The 19,286-nt window shown below is 35.8% G+C and overlaps 1 long non-coding RNA gene across 1 annotated transcript in view; it reads left to right on the top strand.

Annotated features, from left to right (window-relative positions):
* The window catches only part of LOC105482708 (uncharacterized), a 210,543-nt gene that overhangs the window by 180,843 nt on the left and 10,414 nt on the right, over window positions 1-19,286 (top strand). Inside the window, exon 3 of the long non-coding RNA XR_987794.2 lies at window positions 14,469-14,528. This is a non-coding gene — a long non-coding RNA (uncharacterized lncRNA). The remainder of the gene's footprint in view (window positions 1-14,468; window positions 14,529-19,286) is intronic.

Here is a 19,286-nt window from a genome sequence, read left to right as displayed (position 1 = left end):
ATAGATAGATAGATAGATAGATAGATAGATAGATAAAAATATAAATATAAATAGACTGAGCCATGTTACCAGCTTTGCTGGTTCTCCAGCTTGTAGATGGCCTATTGTGGGAATTTTCTACCTCCATAACTACATGAAACAATTGCTCTAATAAATTCTCTTCTATCTGTATCCCAGTGATTCTGTCTCTATGGAGAACCCTGTTTAATATAGACAGGTAGGCAAAAAGTGAGATGATAGACCAACAGATAGAGAGAGAAAGAAAAGAAACCTAGAACTCTGCTCGATAACACATAGCAAGGGGGTTATAAATGTTGATAATAATGATTAATATTATCATCTAGTTAAATGTCATCTATAATTTTTGCCTATGTTGTCTATTCTTCATTCACACTGCTTCTATCTTCTTCAGGTCCTGAATACCTCTTCCTTTGAATATTGCTAGAGTAGGCTATATAGAATATAGTTTTTTCAGTCTCCTTCTTATATAATAATTCCTTTACTCAAATATACCTACAGTGTTCCTCCTTGTATAACAAAATAAAATCTCAATCTATGTTTTTGATCTTTAAATCCTTTGTAATCTGATACTTAACCAAATTGTCTCTCTTATTCTCTACTTCACTTTATATATTTGAGCTCCAACCCAACTGCATTACTTCTTGTTACCCATATATACTATATGCAGCCCATACCATGTTCACGCCATAACCCTGCATGAAAGGGCCTCTTCATATCCAAATATTTCTCTATTGTTCCGGGCTTGATGTCTTATTTTTTATATGATATTATAGACACTCTCACCTTTTGAGTCTCTAGGCTTCCTTGTGTAAACATACCATTATATTTGAACAGTTTTATAGAACTTATTTTTTCTATCATAATTATATTTATGTATAATAATTTCTACAAAGTTTTATGCTTTTTCAGGCTAACATCTGTATATCTATATCTACCTCATACCCCACATCACCTAGAATATTGCCTTGGATATATTTTGTCTCTATAATGTCATAAAAAATGAAAATTTTGAAACAAACATGCAAAAAATGTTCTTAAAAAATTCATGAGTGACCTCACAACTGAGGCAATGTGCACCTAATTAAAAAATGGAAACAAAAAACATGGTTTTATCCAACTTTCTATGTCAACAGACTCCTCCTTTTGCATTTTACATATGGTCTGTCAGGACAAGTAAGACTAATCTATGGTGACAAACACTCCTATAAATTCAGTTACTTAATGCACCAAAGCTAATGTCTTGTTTACACAAAGTCCCCTTTACAGTGAGTGACTCTACAGGACAGCTGTTGTTCATACTATGCTCAGTAATTCAGTCTGCTTCCATTCTCAGTACCAAAGAAGAAGAAACAAATCAGAAAGACATGCAGAGACTTTTCATGACCTTACTCATAATTATTCATCACTCACAACTCATTGGTCAGAACTAGGCACATAGTGACACCTAACTATTAAGAAATTGGATGGCAGTTTTCCATGTGCCCAGAATGGGAAGAAGAATCAAATGTGATGGGCACTACCTCATTGAAAGGCACTACCATCCATTGAGTTGGACAAATTTGGAACCTCGATATTTTCTTCTGCTTTACCACCCATCACCCATTAAACCGTCACTAAGTTAGATTTTTATATTTTTAACCTGTAAATATCTCTCAGGAATCTCTGTTTCTTTTCATTTCTACATTTAATGTCAATCAGGTAGAAGATAAAGTATGTTTTAAACTGGGCTAGTGAAATCATCTCACAATGATTATTCCAGTTACTATGGATGCATAACAAAACACCTCAAAACTTAGTACTATACAACAGCAATTTTACTATTTTGTGATGCTCCCAAATCCTGTGAGTCAGAAATTCAGCTAGGGCCACATGGGAATAGTGTTTCTTTACCTGAAGACGTCTAACTCCACAACTTGGAGGACTCAACTGGTGAGGAAGAAGAGGTGATTCAAGTGACAGGGGTGATTTAAATCGTTAGAAGCTAAAATAACTAGGACTGGATGATCCAAGTCCAAAATGGTTTCTTCACTCACATGAGCAGGGATAACAAGAAGCCTGGGGTGAATTGGCATTGTCAACCAGAACAACTCCATGCGATGGGTAATGATCCAAAAGGAAACGTCTAGAAAGTAAACCTTTCAAGAGATCAAGACAGAAGTTTCAAGGCTTATATTGGCCTAGCCTTGGAAGTCATAAAGCATCAATTATGCCTCATTTTACTGTAAGTGAGTCACCAAAGTCTGCAGAAACTCAAAGGGAGAAGAATTAGGCTCTGTGACTTGATGAAAGAGCAACAAGCTCACATTTCTTACAAAAGAAATGTGAAGAGGGAAATATTATTGAGGTCATTTTCATCAGATTTCCATTCAAATACCACTGTCTCAGGAGGCCATATTATTAATCTCTTTAATGCATAGTACCATGTGACTCTCTGGAGCACTTCTCAGAGTTCCAATTTTAATTTGTTTGTCATTAATTCTTCAATGTCTGTCTTTGCCAATAAATTTAAAGCTCATAGTGAGCAGGAACTGAGATCCCCCTCACCAGATATCTGTGCTGAATTGTGTTATATGAATCTAGCTATGGCTAGGAACTACAAAGGCAACAGCTGCACAAATGCAGCAGGTTTTCTAGAACAGTCTCTTTGGGTTTCTCCACAAGGATTACTCCCCTTTGTGTTCCACTTCAGTAGCATGACTTCTTGGATTTACTTAGAAGCTATGACTTGCTCCGTCATCCTGAATCTCTCCAGGAAAAGAAGTTAGTAACTTTTTCGCTGATCTTCCTACTGTCTCCTTCCAGACATTCACTTGTGTAGAATGTTATACATTTGTTTAAAATCTAGTTCCTGTAATAAATCTCATATTCCCATAATACTTAACAGGAGCTGTTTCCTGATTTGTAGAATATCCTTAGAATTTTGCCTAGTGGTTGGCACATAATATATTATTGAGAAATGGTTTTGGGAAATAAATGTCAAATAATTGATTTTGATTTGTTCAAAAAGATTAAGGGTAAAAATAATCTCAGACAAGAATTATCAATGGATGCTAAAACTATAGGGTGAAATTTGAGAAGTAGCAGGGCAATTACATGGTCTTGACTAATGCTACAAAACCTACTCATCTATTACAAAGTGGCCAAAAAGAAAGCTTGTTGGACACCAGCATCGTTAACCAAGAGATCTAAGCTACCATTACAAGAAATAAGAAAAATAGATACTATGTGTGCCCTGATACAATACACACGGAAGAACATAACATTCTTCCTGGGGTTATTTCTGCAAAATGTGCATACCTAAATCTAATCTTGGGAGAACATCAGACAAACCCAAACTGTGGTCCAATCTTCACAAGTGCCAAAGGCCTGAAAGTTGAGGAAAGACCAAGGAACTCTTCTATATTGAAAGGTGATAAAAAGTTTGTCAAGTAAATGAAATGTGTGATTGTGAACTGGATCTTTTTGTTGTAAAGTATATAACTGGAATGAGTGGTGAAATCTAAATAAAATCTGAAGATTTGATGGTAATGATATATTAAGGATAGTTTTTTAGAGTTCATGGTTGAATTGTTGCTATGTAAGAGAGTGTGCTCTGTGTGTGTGTGTGTATTTTTGACAAACACTAGCATATTTTGGAGTGATAGGGTGTCAGTTTGTTGACTTAGAAATAGCTTAAAAAATAGAGGAGAGGCAGTATAGAGCAAATACGGTAGAATCTTAACATTTAGGGATTATCAGTGGAGGGTAAATAGAAGTTCTTTGTACAGTTATTATAACTATAATCTAATTTTGATATTATTTAAAATAAAAGGTTTAAAAAATGATCAGGGATGTTAATGAATAATGTCACCTTATTTGTTCTCAGTCAGTTTACTGTTCAAACTATGTGCCAGAATTGAAATACAGGATACTACCATGATTTTTCTGTGAGAATGGAATAATCTCAAAATGTCTGAAAGATTAACTTTCTGATCATTATCCGCACTGGAAATGAAGGTGTAAACACACTGCAATGGATGTGTCACTTTGTTATCTTGCACTGTTCAGGATTGTTCTGACATAACCTATGTCTTCCCATCTCCCAAGTCTATCATTCTCTGCTATGCTAGATATGTTATACACATCCATGACATGATTTTTCTGACATGTGAGGAGTGAGATTGGATGTCTTTATCTTGGAATGAATCCTCTATCTTTTCTTTCTAGCCAGGTGATTATGTTTTCTACTTCAGATAATTCAGATCTTTATCCCATCTACCAAAGAATGTGAAGAAGCAAAACTGAGGAATCAAAATAGAGCTCATAATGTATTGTCACATTCATGCACTCAGTTAAATATTTCATTTTGTATTTTTTGTCAAAATAGTCAAGATATTTTCACGGATAAAAAGAGAACAGCAGATAGTTAATCATTTTTAGATTATTTTTCTGAAATAAAATAAAATAATATAAGTGCACGCACAGAGCTGTGATTTGCATGGGATGATGACATTACTCCCAGGGTGATTCCTGCTGTGTTTTATAGCTTGCCTCTTGAGAACTGCTGCTGATAAATCTGATTCTGGAAAATACCTTCTTTGAGTTTTGCACTGTTTGAGTTTAACTTCTTGTCTATAGGCAAAGAGATTTTGTGACTATACCCAAAATGATGAAATCTACTTCTGGCTGCTGTACATTAGCCTGCTCTATCAGAATCATACCCAGTCATTTACTCTCCATTCAGCAAACATTTATTTTATCAGGTACTGCACTAGGCTTGGAGGATAACAAAATGAATAAAACCTTGACAAGGCCTTTAATATCAAATGATTTCCGCAGCAGACATCTCTCAGTATGAATGCATACCCACAATCACTTTTTTTTCCCCCTGAGAAAAAATAATGTCTGCTGTCTGGCTTTATTATTAGATTGAGGTTGAAGATTTTACTCAAGTTCAATCGCTGAGATTGTCTTTTAATAAACGTGGAATTAGAACTTAAAGGATCTAATTCCATTAGTATTTTGCTTACATTTAAGTGATATATTCTGGAGAGGTATGGGGGAGACACTTCTCCCATTGTGTGTGAAGAAGGAAAAGGCATTTAATTACCATGTAGAAGAATGAAGTTGAATTCAGAGGTAGCAGAGTAAGACACACAGAAAAAGTGATTATACCTCAAACAATAATAATTTTGCTTTCTGGTCAGATTTTCCATTTCCTGCTGTTAGATTTTTGTTATTTCTATGAAATACCTCTTTATTCTTCAAACCATTCTCTCCTCTTTTTTTTTTACTTTTCTTAAACAACCAAAGGCAGTCTATAGACTAATAAGTACGATGACGTACAGTTGACCCTTGAACAATGCAGGGATTAGGGACACCAACTCCTGAGCAATTGAAAATTCACATATAATTTTTGACTCCCTCAAAACATAACTGACAATGTCCTGATGTTGACCAGTAGCTTTACTGATAACATAAAACTCAACTTGTATTTGGAGTTTTGTTTGTTTGTTATTATTTTATTTTATTATACGTTTTTGAGACAGGGTCTCACTCTGTTGCCCAGGATGGAGTGCAGTAGTGAGATCACAGCTCCCTGCAAACTTTAACTCTTCGGCTCAAGTGATTCTCTGGTCTAGCCCTCCCAAAGTGCTGGGATTACCAGGCTGAGTCACAGCACCTGGCAGATTAACACATATTTTGTATATTATATGTATTACATACTATATTATTACAATAAAGTAAACTAAAGAAAATAAAAAATTATTAAGATAATTACAAGGAAGAGAAAATGTATTTACTAATATTAAGTGTAAATAGATCATCATAAAGATCTTCAACCTCATCATCTCCACATTGAGTAGGCTCTGGAGGAAGAAGAAGCAGAGGGGTTGGTCTTACTGTCTTAGGGATTTCAGAGGTGGAAGAAAATTCAAGTATAAATGGGTATGTGCAGTTAAAACCTGTGTCGTTGAAGGGTGAACTCTAGTTGGGCCTGCAAAGGGATTATAAATGTATTATTAGTTAGGACATTGGCCCAGCAGCTTTGTAGGAACCAAATAACACGATAGCACTATTCTTTTGTACTGTTATACAGGTAACTCTATTATTTGTATAATAACACTACAGAAAATAGAAGGTTTATTTTTCTTTCACACAAAAGTTGTAGCTGCTAGACAATCCATTGAGCATAGGGAAATTCCAATTCACAAAGTTAACCTGCAACCTAGATTCCATCCCTCTTGTTGCTCTGCATTTTCTAAGGTGTTTTTCCATATTTTAAACTACAGAAAAGGAAAAGAGAAAGTGGAAGTGAAGTATCTGCCCTTTAAGAATATGATCAAGAAATTGCTCACAAAACTTCTATTCGTATTGCATTGGACAGAAGCTGCCTCACTTCACCTCACCTCAAAGGGAGGTTGACCAACCCTCTATCTTGGTAGCTATGTGGTAAATGTTTGGGAGTTGGGTTTTTGTTGTTGTTTTGTCACAGAGTCTCCCTCTGTCACCCAGTCTGGAGTGCAGTGGCATGATCTCAGCTCACTGCCACCTCTGCCTCCCAGGCTCAGGCAATCTCATGCCTCAGCCTCCCGAGTAGCTAGGACTACAGGCACACACCACCACTCCTGGCTACCTGGCTAATTTTTTGTTTTGTTTTTGTAGAGATGGGGTTTCGTCGTGTTACCAGGCTAATGTTGGAGAGTTTTATTGTCAAATGGAAGAAGGGAACAATGGATATGGGGGAACATGAACAATTTCTGCTAAAATCATGTCATTGAAACCTAATGATAGAACAACTACGGTCACTCCCTCAGGGTTATAAGAAAAGATATCCTAGAGAAAGTGAGTCTTTCCTGACTCCTCAATGATTAATTGGACCTTGCAAGGTCAAGAAGGAAAAATATCATTTCAGGAAGTGGAGATATAATGTGCAAGATAAAAAGAGTTGTTAGTTTTAATGCTATTGCAACAAAAAGTGTTGAAGTTTTGTTAGAAGAATGGTGATCTAGCTAGATTTATTTTTAGAAAGATGACTGGCAGCTGGTGAAGAATAAATGGAAGTAGCTATGATTACTTATAAATGCTGAGGCATCACATGAGGCCAGTTCAAGGCTGCTGTGATTGTACCACTGCACTCCAGCCTGAGTGACTAAGCAAGATCCTGCCTCTAAAGAAAAAAATTACTTCTAGCGTTAAAAAAATATGACACATACAAGTACCTTGCCAGATATCTGTATCTCTAACATTTTATCTCAGACTGGTGTTTTTATTTTCATTTTCAATAGACTATTGTGTTTTACTTTCAATTGGTTTATTTTCTAATATCCCTTATGACTTGTCCTTGACTCATGTATTCTTTAAAAGTATATTGACCAAATGTCAAACATTAGAGGATTTTTCCATTTAAAATAAAAAGACTAGTAATCCTAGCCCTTTGGGAGGCCAAGGCAAGTGGATCACTTGAGGGCAAGAGTTTGAGACCAGCCTGGACAACATGGTGAACCCCTGTCTCTACTAAAAATAAAAAAAAATTAGACTGGTGTGGTGGTGAGCACCTGTAATCTCAGCTACTCAGAGGGCTGAGGCAGGAGAATAGCTTGAACCTGTTAGGTGGAGGTTGCTGTGGGCTGAGATCACACCACTGCACTCAGCCTGGGCAACAGGGTGAGACTGTGACTCAAAAACAAAAACAAAAAACGACAACAGAAAAGACTAGTTGTACACAGGGATCGTCTGATAGAGATCCATAGCATAACCAATATTTCTGCAAAATCTCAGTAAGCTTACAATTTAACTAAAAGTTCCCAAGTTTCGTGTTGTTGGGTCTGATCTGCAGACCTTGGCCAAATACTGGATGAAAAAATGCACTCAGACACAGGTATCCAGTGAAAGAACAGGCTAGGGCACTGGGTTGCTCACAGACCCCAAGAAGGGTGTTGTAAAGAATCAGCAGCCATGGCCCTGACAAGCTGGCTCTGTCAGGATTTATTTAGAACAGATTTAATGACAAAGGCCTTGAGTCAACACACTTGTGGGTTGCCCCATGGAGAGAGCAGTCCTGTGCATGGATGATTAAAGACCAAGTTCTGAGGCCTAAGTAAACTAGCTTATTTAAATCAGTTTCTTTACATCCCCTTGTTATCTAACCTAAGCTTTCAGGCATCGGATAAGAGAATCTGGCTGCCTTCAGCCAAATCCTTTTCTGAAGCTTTTGTAAAACCTCCCTGCCTTCCAAGAAGATTCACCTCTTTCTATAATTTTTCCCACCACCCTGACCGATTTCCTACATCCTATTGTAATGTTTCTTAAAAGAATGACCTTGTGCAGAGATTTTTCTCCTGTATTCTCTATTCCTCAGTCAGTCTTCTCTATCCAGCAATCTGGATTTTTTTTTTTTTTTTTGGCATCAAAAAATGTCTATGGGCCGGGCTTGGTGGCATCCACCTATAATCCCAACACTTTGGGAGGCAGAGACAAGTGAATTGCTTGAGCCTGGAAGTCATAAATAAATAAATAAATAAATAAATAAATAACCTAACCAGGCATGCATGGTGTTGTGCACGCCTCTGCTGTGGTCCCGGCTACTCAGGAGCCTGAGGTGGAAGAATCTCTTGAGCCCAGGATGTCAAGGCTGCAGTAAGCCTTGATTGCTCTACTATTCTCCAGCCTGGATGATGGAGCAAGACCTTGTCTCAAAAACAAACAAACAAACAAACAAACAAAAAACTAGTCTGGGGCACAATGGGTCACACTCTAATCCCTGCACTTGGGAGGCTGAGGTATCAAGGAAGAATTGAGAATAAGCAAGAAACAAGAAAACATTAGTTAATATTTTTAACATTTCTCCACTATACTTTTTAAACTCTTATTTTACTGTATTATAATTACAACCATGTATCACCTGATGACAGGAATAGATTCTGAGAAATGGCTCATTAGGAGATTTTGTCATTGTGCAAACAACAGAGTATACTTACACAGACCTAGAGGGTATAGACTATTACTTATCCAGACTTTATGGTGTAGCCTGTTGCTGCTAGGATACAAACCTGTATAGCATGTTACTGAACTGAATACTGTAGGCAATTGTATTAATAAAGTAATGGTAAGTATGTGTGTATCTAAACATAGAAAAGGTACAGGAAAAATACAGTATTATGATATCCTGGGACCACCATTGTATATATGGTCCATTGTTGACTGAATCATCATTATGTGGTATATGACTGTATATGTTCACATGCCTGTCTCTTCTTCTTACCCTGTAAGTTCCTTAAGGGCAGAACTAGAAATCATAGATTTATCTCTTTATTTTCGTTTTCTGGCACCATTTAAAGTAGTTGCCCAATAATTGCTTGCTGAGTAAATAAAAAACATGAATGCATAAATTAAAAAGATAAAATAGAATATATACACATTTATTATTCAATTTAATGTAAAAGTATGCAGCCCAACAAAAGATATCCAGATTTTAAATATCTAGGCAGATAGATATATTCAGAAGAGAATTTCAGATAATTTTACCACACTACAGAATAGAAAGCTTAAAGAAATATTGATGATAAATGTTACATGTTCTACTAATGTAGTTTTGAATATAATCACAATATTTAAGCATTGTTTTACTATTCATTTTCATGTGCCATTTAACAATATGAATCAGATTATTAAATGTGAACAGTCTTTCTTGGATTTCAAGTGCATGTATAATACTCTCCAAAAGTAATAAATCTGCCTTGGTTGTTTTTTGATATCTGCTAGAGGATGTTCACATTAAGATAAATGGATTGTCATGTTTCAAGAACTGTTTAGTTTCACTTTTAGAGGACCATCTGTTCTCTGATGAATGGTTCTGAGTATAAGAGTGGGCATGTTGATTTAGCTCTTTTTTAAATAAATGCCAGAGCTAATTATTTTTTTAAGAATGTAGTTTTTAACCCCTCCAGCTTCCATGGTCTCTTTCGAAAATAACTATGTAAAAATGGTTGATATGATTTGGCTGTTTCCCCACCCAAATCTCATCTTGAATTGTAGCTCCCATAATCCCCACATATCGTGGGAGGGTAACTCAATAACGCGGGTGGTTATCTTCATGTTCTCATCACTGGATCTGGTGGTTTTTATAAGGGGCATTTTTCCCCCTTGTGCTCGGCACTCTTCCTTGCTGCCATCATGTGGAGAAGGACATATTTGCTTCCCCTTACACCATGATTGTAAGTTTCCTGAGGCCTCCCCAGCCATGCTGAACTCTGAGTCAATTAAATATCTTTTAATTCCTTCAGAGGGTGCAATTACCCAGTCTTGGGTATGTCATTATTAGCGGCATGAGATGGACTAATACAATGATCTTGTCCACATAAAGGTTTCTCTTAGAATGCAAATACTTTCAGCATAAATTGCAGGAAAAAATAATTTGATATGTTGGAATACATTTGTGACTGAATAATGCCCTTATCTTTCTGAGAAATTAACTCTCTGAATGAACATACACACTGAACACTCACAGAGAAAAGACAGCCAGCTAATGCTGCCTTGAACCAAACTTATCCCCCATGGAGTTAAGTGATACCACTGTATTACCCTCACATTACTTTGCACACTGTTACTCTATATCATCAGAAAGAGAAAATGCAAATGATAAAATTTTTAAAAACACATGATTAGCATGTAATGATCCATATAATTTTTTGAATTAATGGGTATTACTTAATTTGAGGTTTTAAACATGTATTCCAATCATCCGAAATATAACTATAGTTGTAAAATTAAAAGTACAATCATTAAGCATTTTCAATTGTGATTTACATTAGAAATAATCAAGGAACCTACTCATAGATTACACATATAAAATATTCACTCGTATATTACCATGTTCACATTTGTTAAATCAATACATAAAGAATTTTGCCACATAGATCCATGGATTCCCCGACTATTCTACAGGAGAGCCATAGATTTATGAGGGCTATGGGTGAGCATAGATCTTATAGACGTATCCATTCTTAATTCAACAAAACTGCTCTATTTTTAATTTTACAGAATATATTTTTAAATGTTTTCATTTGTAGAATCAGTTTCATAGCTAAAGTAGCAGGAAAACTAGTACCTAGATAAACCCACCTCCCCGAATATTTTCTGCTTTGAAACCTCAATGATTATTGCTTTTTTTATAGAAATTTTGTATGGAAAATAGCATTTATCTTTGTTAGTAGAGACCACATAAAGTTTAGTAACTAATTTTACTTATTTAAATGGAGAGACAGAAGAAACAACCACTTCATTGCTTCATTATCTATCTACCTGACACTGAATCCATGCATCAAAAATGAGCCCTCTACAACCACATAAAAAAACTATACACGCTGGGTGTGGTGGCTCACGTCTGTAATCCCAGCCCTTTGGAAGGCCGAGGTGGGCAGATCACTTGAGGTCAGGAGTTCGAGACCAGCCTGGCCAACACAGTGAAACCTTGTTTCTACTGAAAATACACACACACACAAAATTAGCTCTGTGTGGTGGTGGGCGCCTGTAAATCCCAGCTACTTGGGAGGCTGAGGCATGAGAATTGTTTGAACCCAGGAAGCAGAGGTTGCAGTGAGCCAAGATTGTGCCACAGCACTCCAGCCTGGGTGACAGAGCAAGACTCTGTCTCAATAAAATAAAATAAAGTAAAATAAAATAAAATAAAATAAAATAATAAAATAAAATAAAATATTTAAAGCCATTGTGAAATTCTCCATTACTGGATTCTTAAGCACTATACCAGGAAGCTTGGGAAGGCATTTTAGGATAGAGGACTCTATCTACTTAATGTTTCCCAAATTTTCATGAAGATATATCTTTACATCATGCTCCCTATCTTATTAAATAGGATAATTCTTACTAAGACAAATAAAATTATTCCAGTCAGGTACAATAAAAGGAAATTTATTGATGGAATGTGAAATAATTCACAAAATCAAAGTAAGTGCTGAGGAACCAGGCTTTATTATAAAGCGAAGAATCAGAACAGCTTCCTGAAACTAGGAAGTAGAAACAATGGAAATATTTCTCCAAGTCATTCCTATTTGATCAAGCCATTTGTAAACTCTTTCTTCTCTCCTATTACACTGGGCCAAGTGTCCTGTTGCCATCAAAAGTCAAACTCCCCATTGAGACTCTAGTATCACCTTCTCTCACCTTCTCCATGACTGAACTCTGACAATTTTGTACTTTCCAGAGTTTTTTTCTAATTTCTACTTTTGTACTCCTTCCCTTCAGTATGAAACATGAAGGGAATATCACCTCTATCATACTTAGAATATCCGCCTCATGAAAAAATAATTTCTTGTCCATCATTCTGCCACCAGTACCCCACATTCTCTATCCTTCTTAAATACAGTGGTTAATTATTGGTGTTTCCACTTCCTCACATAGCATCCTCTCCTTCATTTACTGCATTATTTCAGGATCCTACACTGCAGAAACTACTTTTGTCAAGAATACCAAGTCTCTATTGTTGTCAGATTTGATGGTCACTTCTCTAATTTTGCCTTCCCTGGCCTCTGAGCAGTGTTTAACCTTGTTGACCATACCCCCTCTCCAGAAACAGGTCTCCTCTTACCTGTCAGGATAAATGTCCTTTATTTTCATCCTAACTGACAGGCTACTACTTCCCAAGCTCATTTGCTTGACTTCTAAGAATTAAAGTGCCTCCTGGCCTTTGTCTAAGTCACCTCTTCACTGTCTGAGCACTCTCCACATATGATCTCATTCACTTCTCTCTCATCAGTTACTACTTATGTCAGCAAATCCCATGTTTCTCTCTGTAGCCCTGATTTCCCTAAGCACTCTACATGCTTCTACTTGACATCTTTACACGCAACACCAATAACTGTCTAAAATTTACTATGTGGAAAACAGAACATTTAAGCCACCCCATTTCCATCCTGGTCTTTCTTCAGTTTTTTCGTCCTCAGTAAACCACATCACTATATATCCAGTTGGCAAAGCCAAAAATCTCAGAGTCCTTGATGCTTCTTTCTCCATCATGACATCCATTTAATTCACCAGAAAATCCTGTTGGTTGTATCTCTAAAACTTAGACAAAATCTATCCACTTTTTTCAGTCTCTACTAAGGCCACCCAGACTAAACCACTTCTCTCACATGGACTAAGCTAAGTAGCATTTTCATTTCATATCTTAACAATTCTCTTCACAATAGGAAAAAAAGGTATTTCAGAAGTATTTTTGTAGTGTCATGTATTTATTTAAAATTCTCAAATGATCTCTCAACTTATTTAAAATTATTTTTTATTCTCCTTCGGCCTGTGATCTAATCCTGCTACCTTTTTGACCTTATTTTAAACTGGCTTTCTTCTCACCAGCCCTACGTCTCTTCTCTACTATCTAGTTGAACTACATAGTCTCATGGTAGACTCATCTCCATGATTTTTATGTAGATGGCTGATTCTTTTGATCATTCTCTTAAATTCATATCTTTATATAGCTGTCAGCCAAAAGTCCAAAGTCTTAGTGGGTACACACGCACAGAAACACACACACACACACACACACACAAACACACACACACAGAGGCTTATGTTCTACCTACATAACAATTCAGTTTCACTCTGTGTGTGTGTATAGTGGGAGGAGTTGCTCTGCTTCATGCAGTTATTCAGGGGTTTCTTCAATGCAGCGACTTCACTATTTCATAGGGCCTGAAGATCTCCCTTGAAGTCTGTGTAGCTGGCCTCTATCACCTTCGGAAAAGAGAAAATCTATGGAGAATTGCAAATAATCCTTTATGGACCATGTCTGAGGTGACTTTTATCACTATTCCGCACATTTTATTGCCAGATTTGAGTCATACAGTCATAGTAATGTCAAGAGATGCTGGGAATAAGGCTTAGTGGTTTCCCCAGGATAAAGAGGGGAAGATAAAATATTGGTGGTTATTAGCAGTTTTTGGCATATCACCTAACCATGTAGTTACCCACTAACATTTATTATATTATCTAATTTTAATTATGCACAAAGCAAATTTTAATGGTTTACTTATTATTCCTTTAGTCATGCATTAATTTATATCTCTGTGGCTGTGCTTCAGAAGAATGAAAGCTTCATAATGACAGGGCTTTTGTCTGTCTTGTTTATTGTTGTACTCTTAGCTTTTAGATCCAATTTATGACCGGCATATATTGAGTAGTTAGTAGTTTTTATAAGTTTACACAGTCTTGCTTGGTTTATGCATAAGATTAGAAAAGCACAATTTGTTTGCCAAACTCATGAATATCTTGTCTTAAGAGAGACAAATGCAATAGCCTCGAGACTTGTTTCCTTCATTTGCTTGCAGTAACTTAATAAGAAGCAGGTTTGGAGTAGACTGATCAATTCTGAAGTAGTTGGAAGAATCGGCCAATACCAGAGGCTGAATTCTGGAGGGCTACCTGTTTCTAACAAGGTCGTTATTTCCACACAGGGCATCTCCATTGCTACACAACTGCATAGATATTCCATGACACCCTGTACCTAAAAATATGTAAGTTATTTCAGAATTAAGATCTTTTTCTACTATAATGCCTTCAATGTTATATGTAATTCAACCAGTTCCAATTCAGGCACAATTCCCTTTAGGCTAATGAGAATATGAAGAAGCATATGTTTCCCTCTATTGATTTTCATTATAAGTTTTTGGCCAAAAAACTTAGGCCGGGCGTGGTGGCTCACGCCTGTAATCCCAGCTCTCAGGGAGGCAGAGGCGGGAGGATAGCTTGAGCCCAGGAGTTCGAGACCTGCCTGGGTAATATAGCGAGACCCCGTTCTCCACAAAAAGGAAAAAAAAAAAAAAAAGACAAAAAAAAAAACTTATTGTTTTTTGTTTTTGTTTTTTAATTTGTACTTTTTAATTTGTGTTAGTGTCCATTGTGCCTATTTGTGAGAGCACTCAAAAAGGAGGAGTAGGTCACCAGACAAAATCTGAGTATATTTGTCAGGAGAAAAGGGGATTGAACTTGAGCCAAAAAGAAAACAAGAGATTCTGTCTACATTTTTCTTCCCAAGCAGTTAAAATCTGTATGAGAGAATGTCATTATACATAAGTCAAAAGAAAATGCTGTACCATAATGAATAAATAGTAATAAAATCATGAAATTATATCAAGTGAAAAAAAATTAAACACTATTAAGTGAAACAAAATATGTTATTACGTACATAGAACAAGAGTTCAACATTCTTTTTACTGAAAAATACAATATAGATATTTCTTTATTTCCAATATATTTCATTAGAAGTTCTTATGCTTTCTATCATATTCCTATTCTAGATAGGCAATGGATTTTAATGGAACACAACTTCCAGAAGCTATTTAAATTGTAATCTCTCTGGGATTTGAAAAAGATTATGTTTTCATTCTAGTAATTGGTATGCATATAAGCTTTTGGTGGTGGTGTTAGCCCGTGATTTTCTTTATTCTGTGACACAACCTTTAAAGCAAGATAGGATGAAATTATTCTTGCAATTTATCTCAATTGTTTTTTCACAATTTTATAGCCTCATTAGCAACTTTTTTAATTTAGACCCTGTATCAAATAAATGTGTTTGTAAGTTGGTATTCATCATTTTGCAAATCCTCAATTTATTCTTTTTTCTTCTTGTTTTCAAAAAGAATGTACTAAATCTAATCATCTACTATGTTGTAGGTACTATTAAGTACACAATGATGTGCAACGCATAGTCTCTAATTTCAGTGAGGATATAGTTTGGCCAAAAAGCCAAATAAGCCCGGTTAAAGTCCTCAGAAAGCATAATAGAAGCACACCTAAGTTATTAGAAAATTTGTTTAGTTTAGATTGAAGAGTCAAATCACCCTGTCTAGAAGAAACAATGCTTGAGTTAAATCCTACTTGATGAGCAGGAATTCACTGGACATAATCTAGAAGTGAATTACATTCATGGGGAGCAGCATGTGGGAAGACAGTCATTTGTGAAATAACGTAATAAATTCAGGTGTGGTGAACAGTTGAGTATGTCAATGGGAAAAATTGAATTACGTGTTAAGAAGGAGCTAAGCAGGGCTAGATCATAATGGGTCTTGTCTTCTATGTTAAGGTATTTGGGTTTTGCCTTCTGTGTTAAGGTATTTGGAGTTTGCAAACTCCTAAACTTCTAAAGTAATTCAGGTACAGGAGTTACACAATCACATTCAACTATTAGAAGCATCACTATGGAAAACTGAAGAAGATAGCCTAATGAACAAATGGAAACCAATTAGAATGATGTATGGCTGTCATGGTGCAATAACTTTCTGGACGAAACCATCATCTTTAATTCTAAAACATAGTAGTGATAAATTATTTCTAAAAGTATTAAAATGACAAAACAACAATCAAAATAAAACAAATATCTCTCTGGATCAGAAGTTGAAAAAAAAAAAAAACACTAGCAGTGGTAAATAAGAATTTTCCTATTGACAGGGCCATTAACTTCCCAACACAATGAATGAAAAAAGATAAATGAAGCACATCATTATGAGTTTTCAGAACATCATTAATAAATGAAAGATCCTAAAAGTTTTGAAAAGGAAAGAGTGGAGTGCACATATAAGAAAGCATTAACTGAAATGTCATGACACTTCTAAATAGCAGCACTGGAAATTCAAGGCAACGGAGTGATGTTTTAAACTCTAAGGAAAAATATTTTTCAACTTGGAAGTCTTAGTGAAACTATCAAGCAAAAGTGAGTACAAAATTATACATTTCCAGTCATTTGATCCAATTTTCATGAGGATGCCGCTGGAAGGTGTGTCCATAAAATGAAGACAGAAAGATCCAACAAGATCCAAGAAATAAGAGATAGAATATAGGAGAGAAGAAAAATGAATTATCTGTGGAGGCAGAGATAAGTAGAAACAAGAAGATAGTTAGCCAACACAACACATCTAGAGATCAAAAAAGTCCAGTTTGGAAATAGCCCCAGGAGAGATATATCCATGAAAAATATAAATCACATAGACAAACTAATGTCTTTGATCATACAAGAAGAGTTTTATAGCTCCATCAGATAACTGATTGATAAATGGGGACAGAATTAGCATATATCTGATTAGAGTTCCAGAACCAGAAAGTGGGGCAACTGTATAGAAGGAATATTTAAAGAAATCATGGTCTATATTTTTTAAAAAGCGTAACACCAATCATCAGGAAAATGCAAATCAAAACCAAAAGGAGATATTACTTCACACAGGTCAAGATGGCTATTATTAAAATTAAAAAAAAAAGAGAGAACAACTGTTGGAAAAATATGGAGAAAGTGGAACACCTGCACACTGTTGGTGAGAATGCAAAATAGTGCAACTGTTATGGAAAATAGTGTGGGAGTCATCAAAAAACGTAAAATAGAACTCCCATATAATCCAGTAATCCCGCAATTTAAAAGAATTAAAATAAAAATCTGGAAGAGATATTCGTGCTCCTATGTTCATTGCCAAATTATTTACAAGAACCAAGATGTGAAACTAATTAAAGGTCTGACAGATGAATGGATAAAGAAAATATGATATATACATGCAATGAAGTACTATTCAGCCTTTAAAAAGATGAAAGTTTTGCAATACGCAACAAGAAGAGGATCCCTTGAGGATGGCATACTAAGTAAAATAAACCAGTCACAGCAAGATAAATACTTCATGATTCTATTTGTATGAGGTACCTAAAATTATCAAATTCATAGAATCAGAGTTAAATGGCAGGTGTTAAGGACTTGGGGGTGGGGGCAGGATGAGGAGTTACTAATAAACAGGCATGAGTTTCAGTCAAGGAAGATGAATGAGCTCTAGCGATCAGCTGTATAAGATTGTGTCTATAGCCTGGGTGACAGAGCGAGACTCCGTCTCAAAAAAAAAAAAAAAAAAAAGTACACTTAAAATTTCATTAGAGGGTAGATTGCATGTTAAGTGCTATTACTGCGGTTTAAAACAAAAACAAAAACAAAAATGGTCATAGTTAAGAATTTACTTCGACCAAAGAACAATGAGCCTCATATAGAAACCAAACATCAAATTCTGGGTAAAATGCATTAAAAAATACATACTTAGACATGTCATAACAAAACTTTCAAACTTCAGTGATAAGGAGAAAAATCTTCAAAAGAAAACAAAGCAGTTTATTTGCACAAAGATGTAAACTAAGCTGGTAGGAAGAATAGGTGCAGGAAACATTCTTGTAATAATTGCTTGGCCCTAGATTGAAAAAAACTGAGAGGAGAAAACAAGTAGAGCCCTACCTGTCAGCCACCTGCATTCATGACAGGGTTACTCACTTCCTTCTAGCTGGTTGTGTAATGCTCTGCCAAGCACATCGAAGGTGGGTGGAAGGATGTGTGTGGGGAAGGGGTGGACTGGACTGAAAGGAGCCTCTCCTATAACCTACTCCTGAACATCTGCTCTAGGCTGCTTCTCTTGCTGCTGTTTCCATTAACTCAAAGACTGCTGTCTTCCCAAGTTCTCTTCAGAATTTTAATACATTATTCACCATATTTTGGAGAATCATAATATTTTAACTTCTGTGGCATCGCAGGATTTCTTTAGAGAGGAAAAATTAGCAACCAATGGTAGCTCACTATCTTATAGGATAACAAAGTTCCTCTTAAATTTTAGTTTCTTTACTGGCCCTTATATTTTCCTAACAAAGTGCAGATTTATGCAGTATCTTTATCCTCTATCAAGGCTCTGAATTTCTGAATTAGCAGTATGTAACTTTAATTTTACATCCAGGAAAATCATCATGTAGTTAAAAGAAATAAAAAATCAGAGGCAACAACTGAGAAAATATATCATGGCAGGTCTGTTTTTGAAAAAAAAAAAAAAGCCGGGAGGAAGAAATGGAGAAAATTTGCATTATAGTAATAAAAAGCAATAAATAAAGCAGTCAGAAATAAAAAGCACTGATATGGTAAATAACTGTGAAGAAAGAGCATAACGAGGTTTACTATTTTCTTTAAAAAAGCAACAAACAAGGAAGTGCAGTCAAACAATTCAAACCTAGAAATCCAGATGATATCACTGTGGCCAGGGGGAGGAGAAGAGATCAGAGGTAGATGACGGTAGGCCAACATTCTTTTCTTGTTCAGATGGAATACATACATAGGAAAAAACTTCACACAGTAAGAAAAGAAAAGCATGCTTATGGCTCTTAATAAGTAATGATAACCCACAGCAGAGAAGAAATAGAATATTGGGCTTTAAATCCAGGAGAGTATTCTGTCCACAGAATGAAAGACATAAAGGATAAAAAAAAGTGCA

Source organism: Macaca nemestrina, chromosome 1, assembly GCF_043159975.1.
Source record: "Macaca nemestrina isolate mMacNem1 chromosome 1, mMacNem.hap1, whole genome shotgun sequence".
Lineage (NCBI taxonomy): Eukaryota > Metazoa > Chordata > Mammalia > Primates > Cercopithecidae > Macaca > Macaca nemestrina.
The sequence above is the reverse complement of the archived record's forward strand: the minus strand, read 5'-3'. Positions and strand labels throughout refer to the sequence as shown.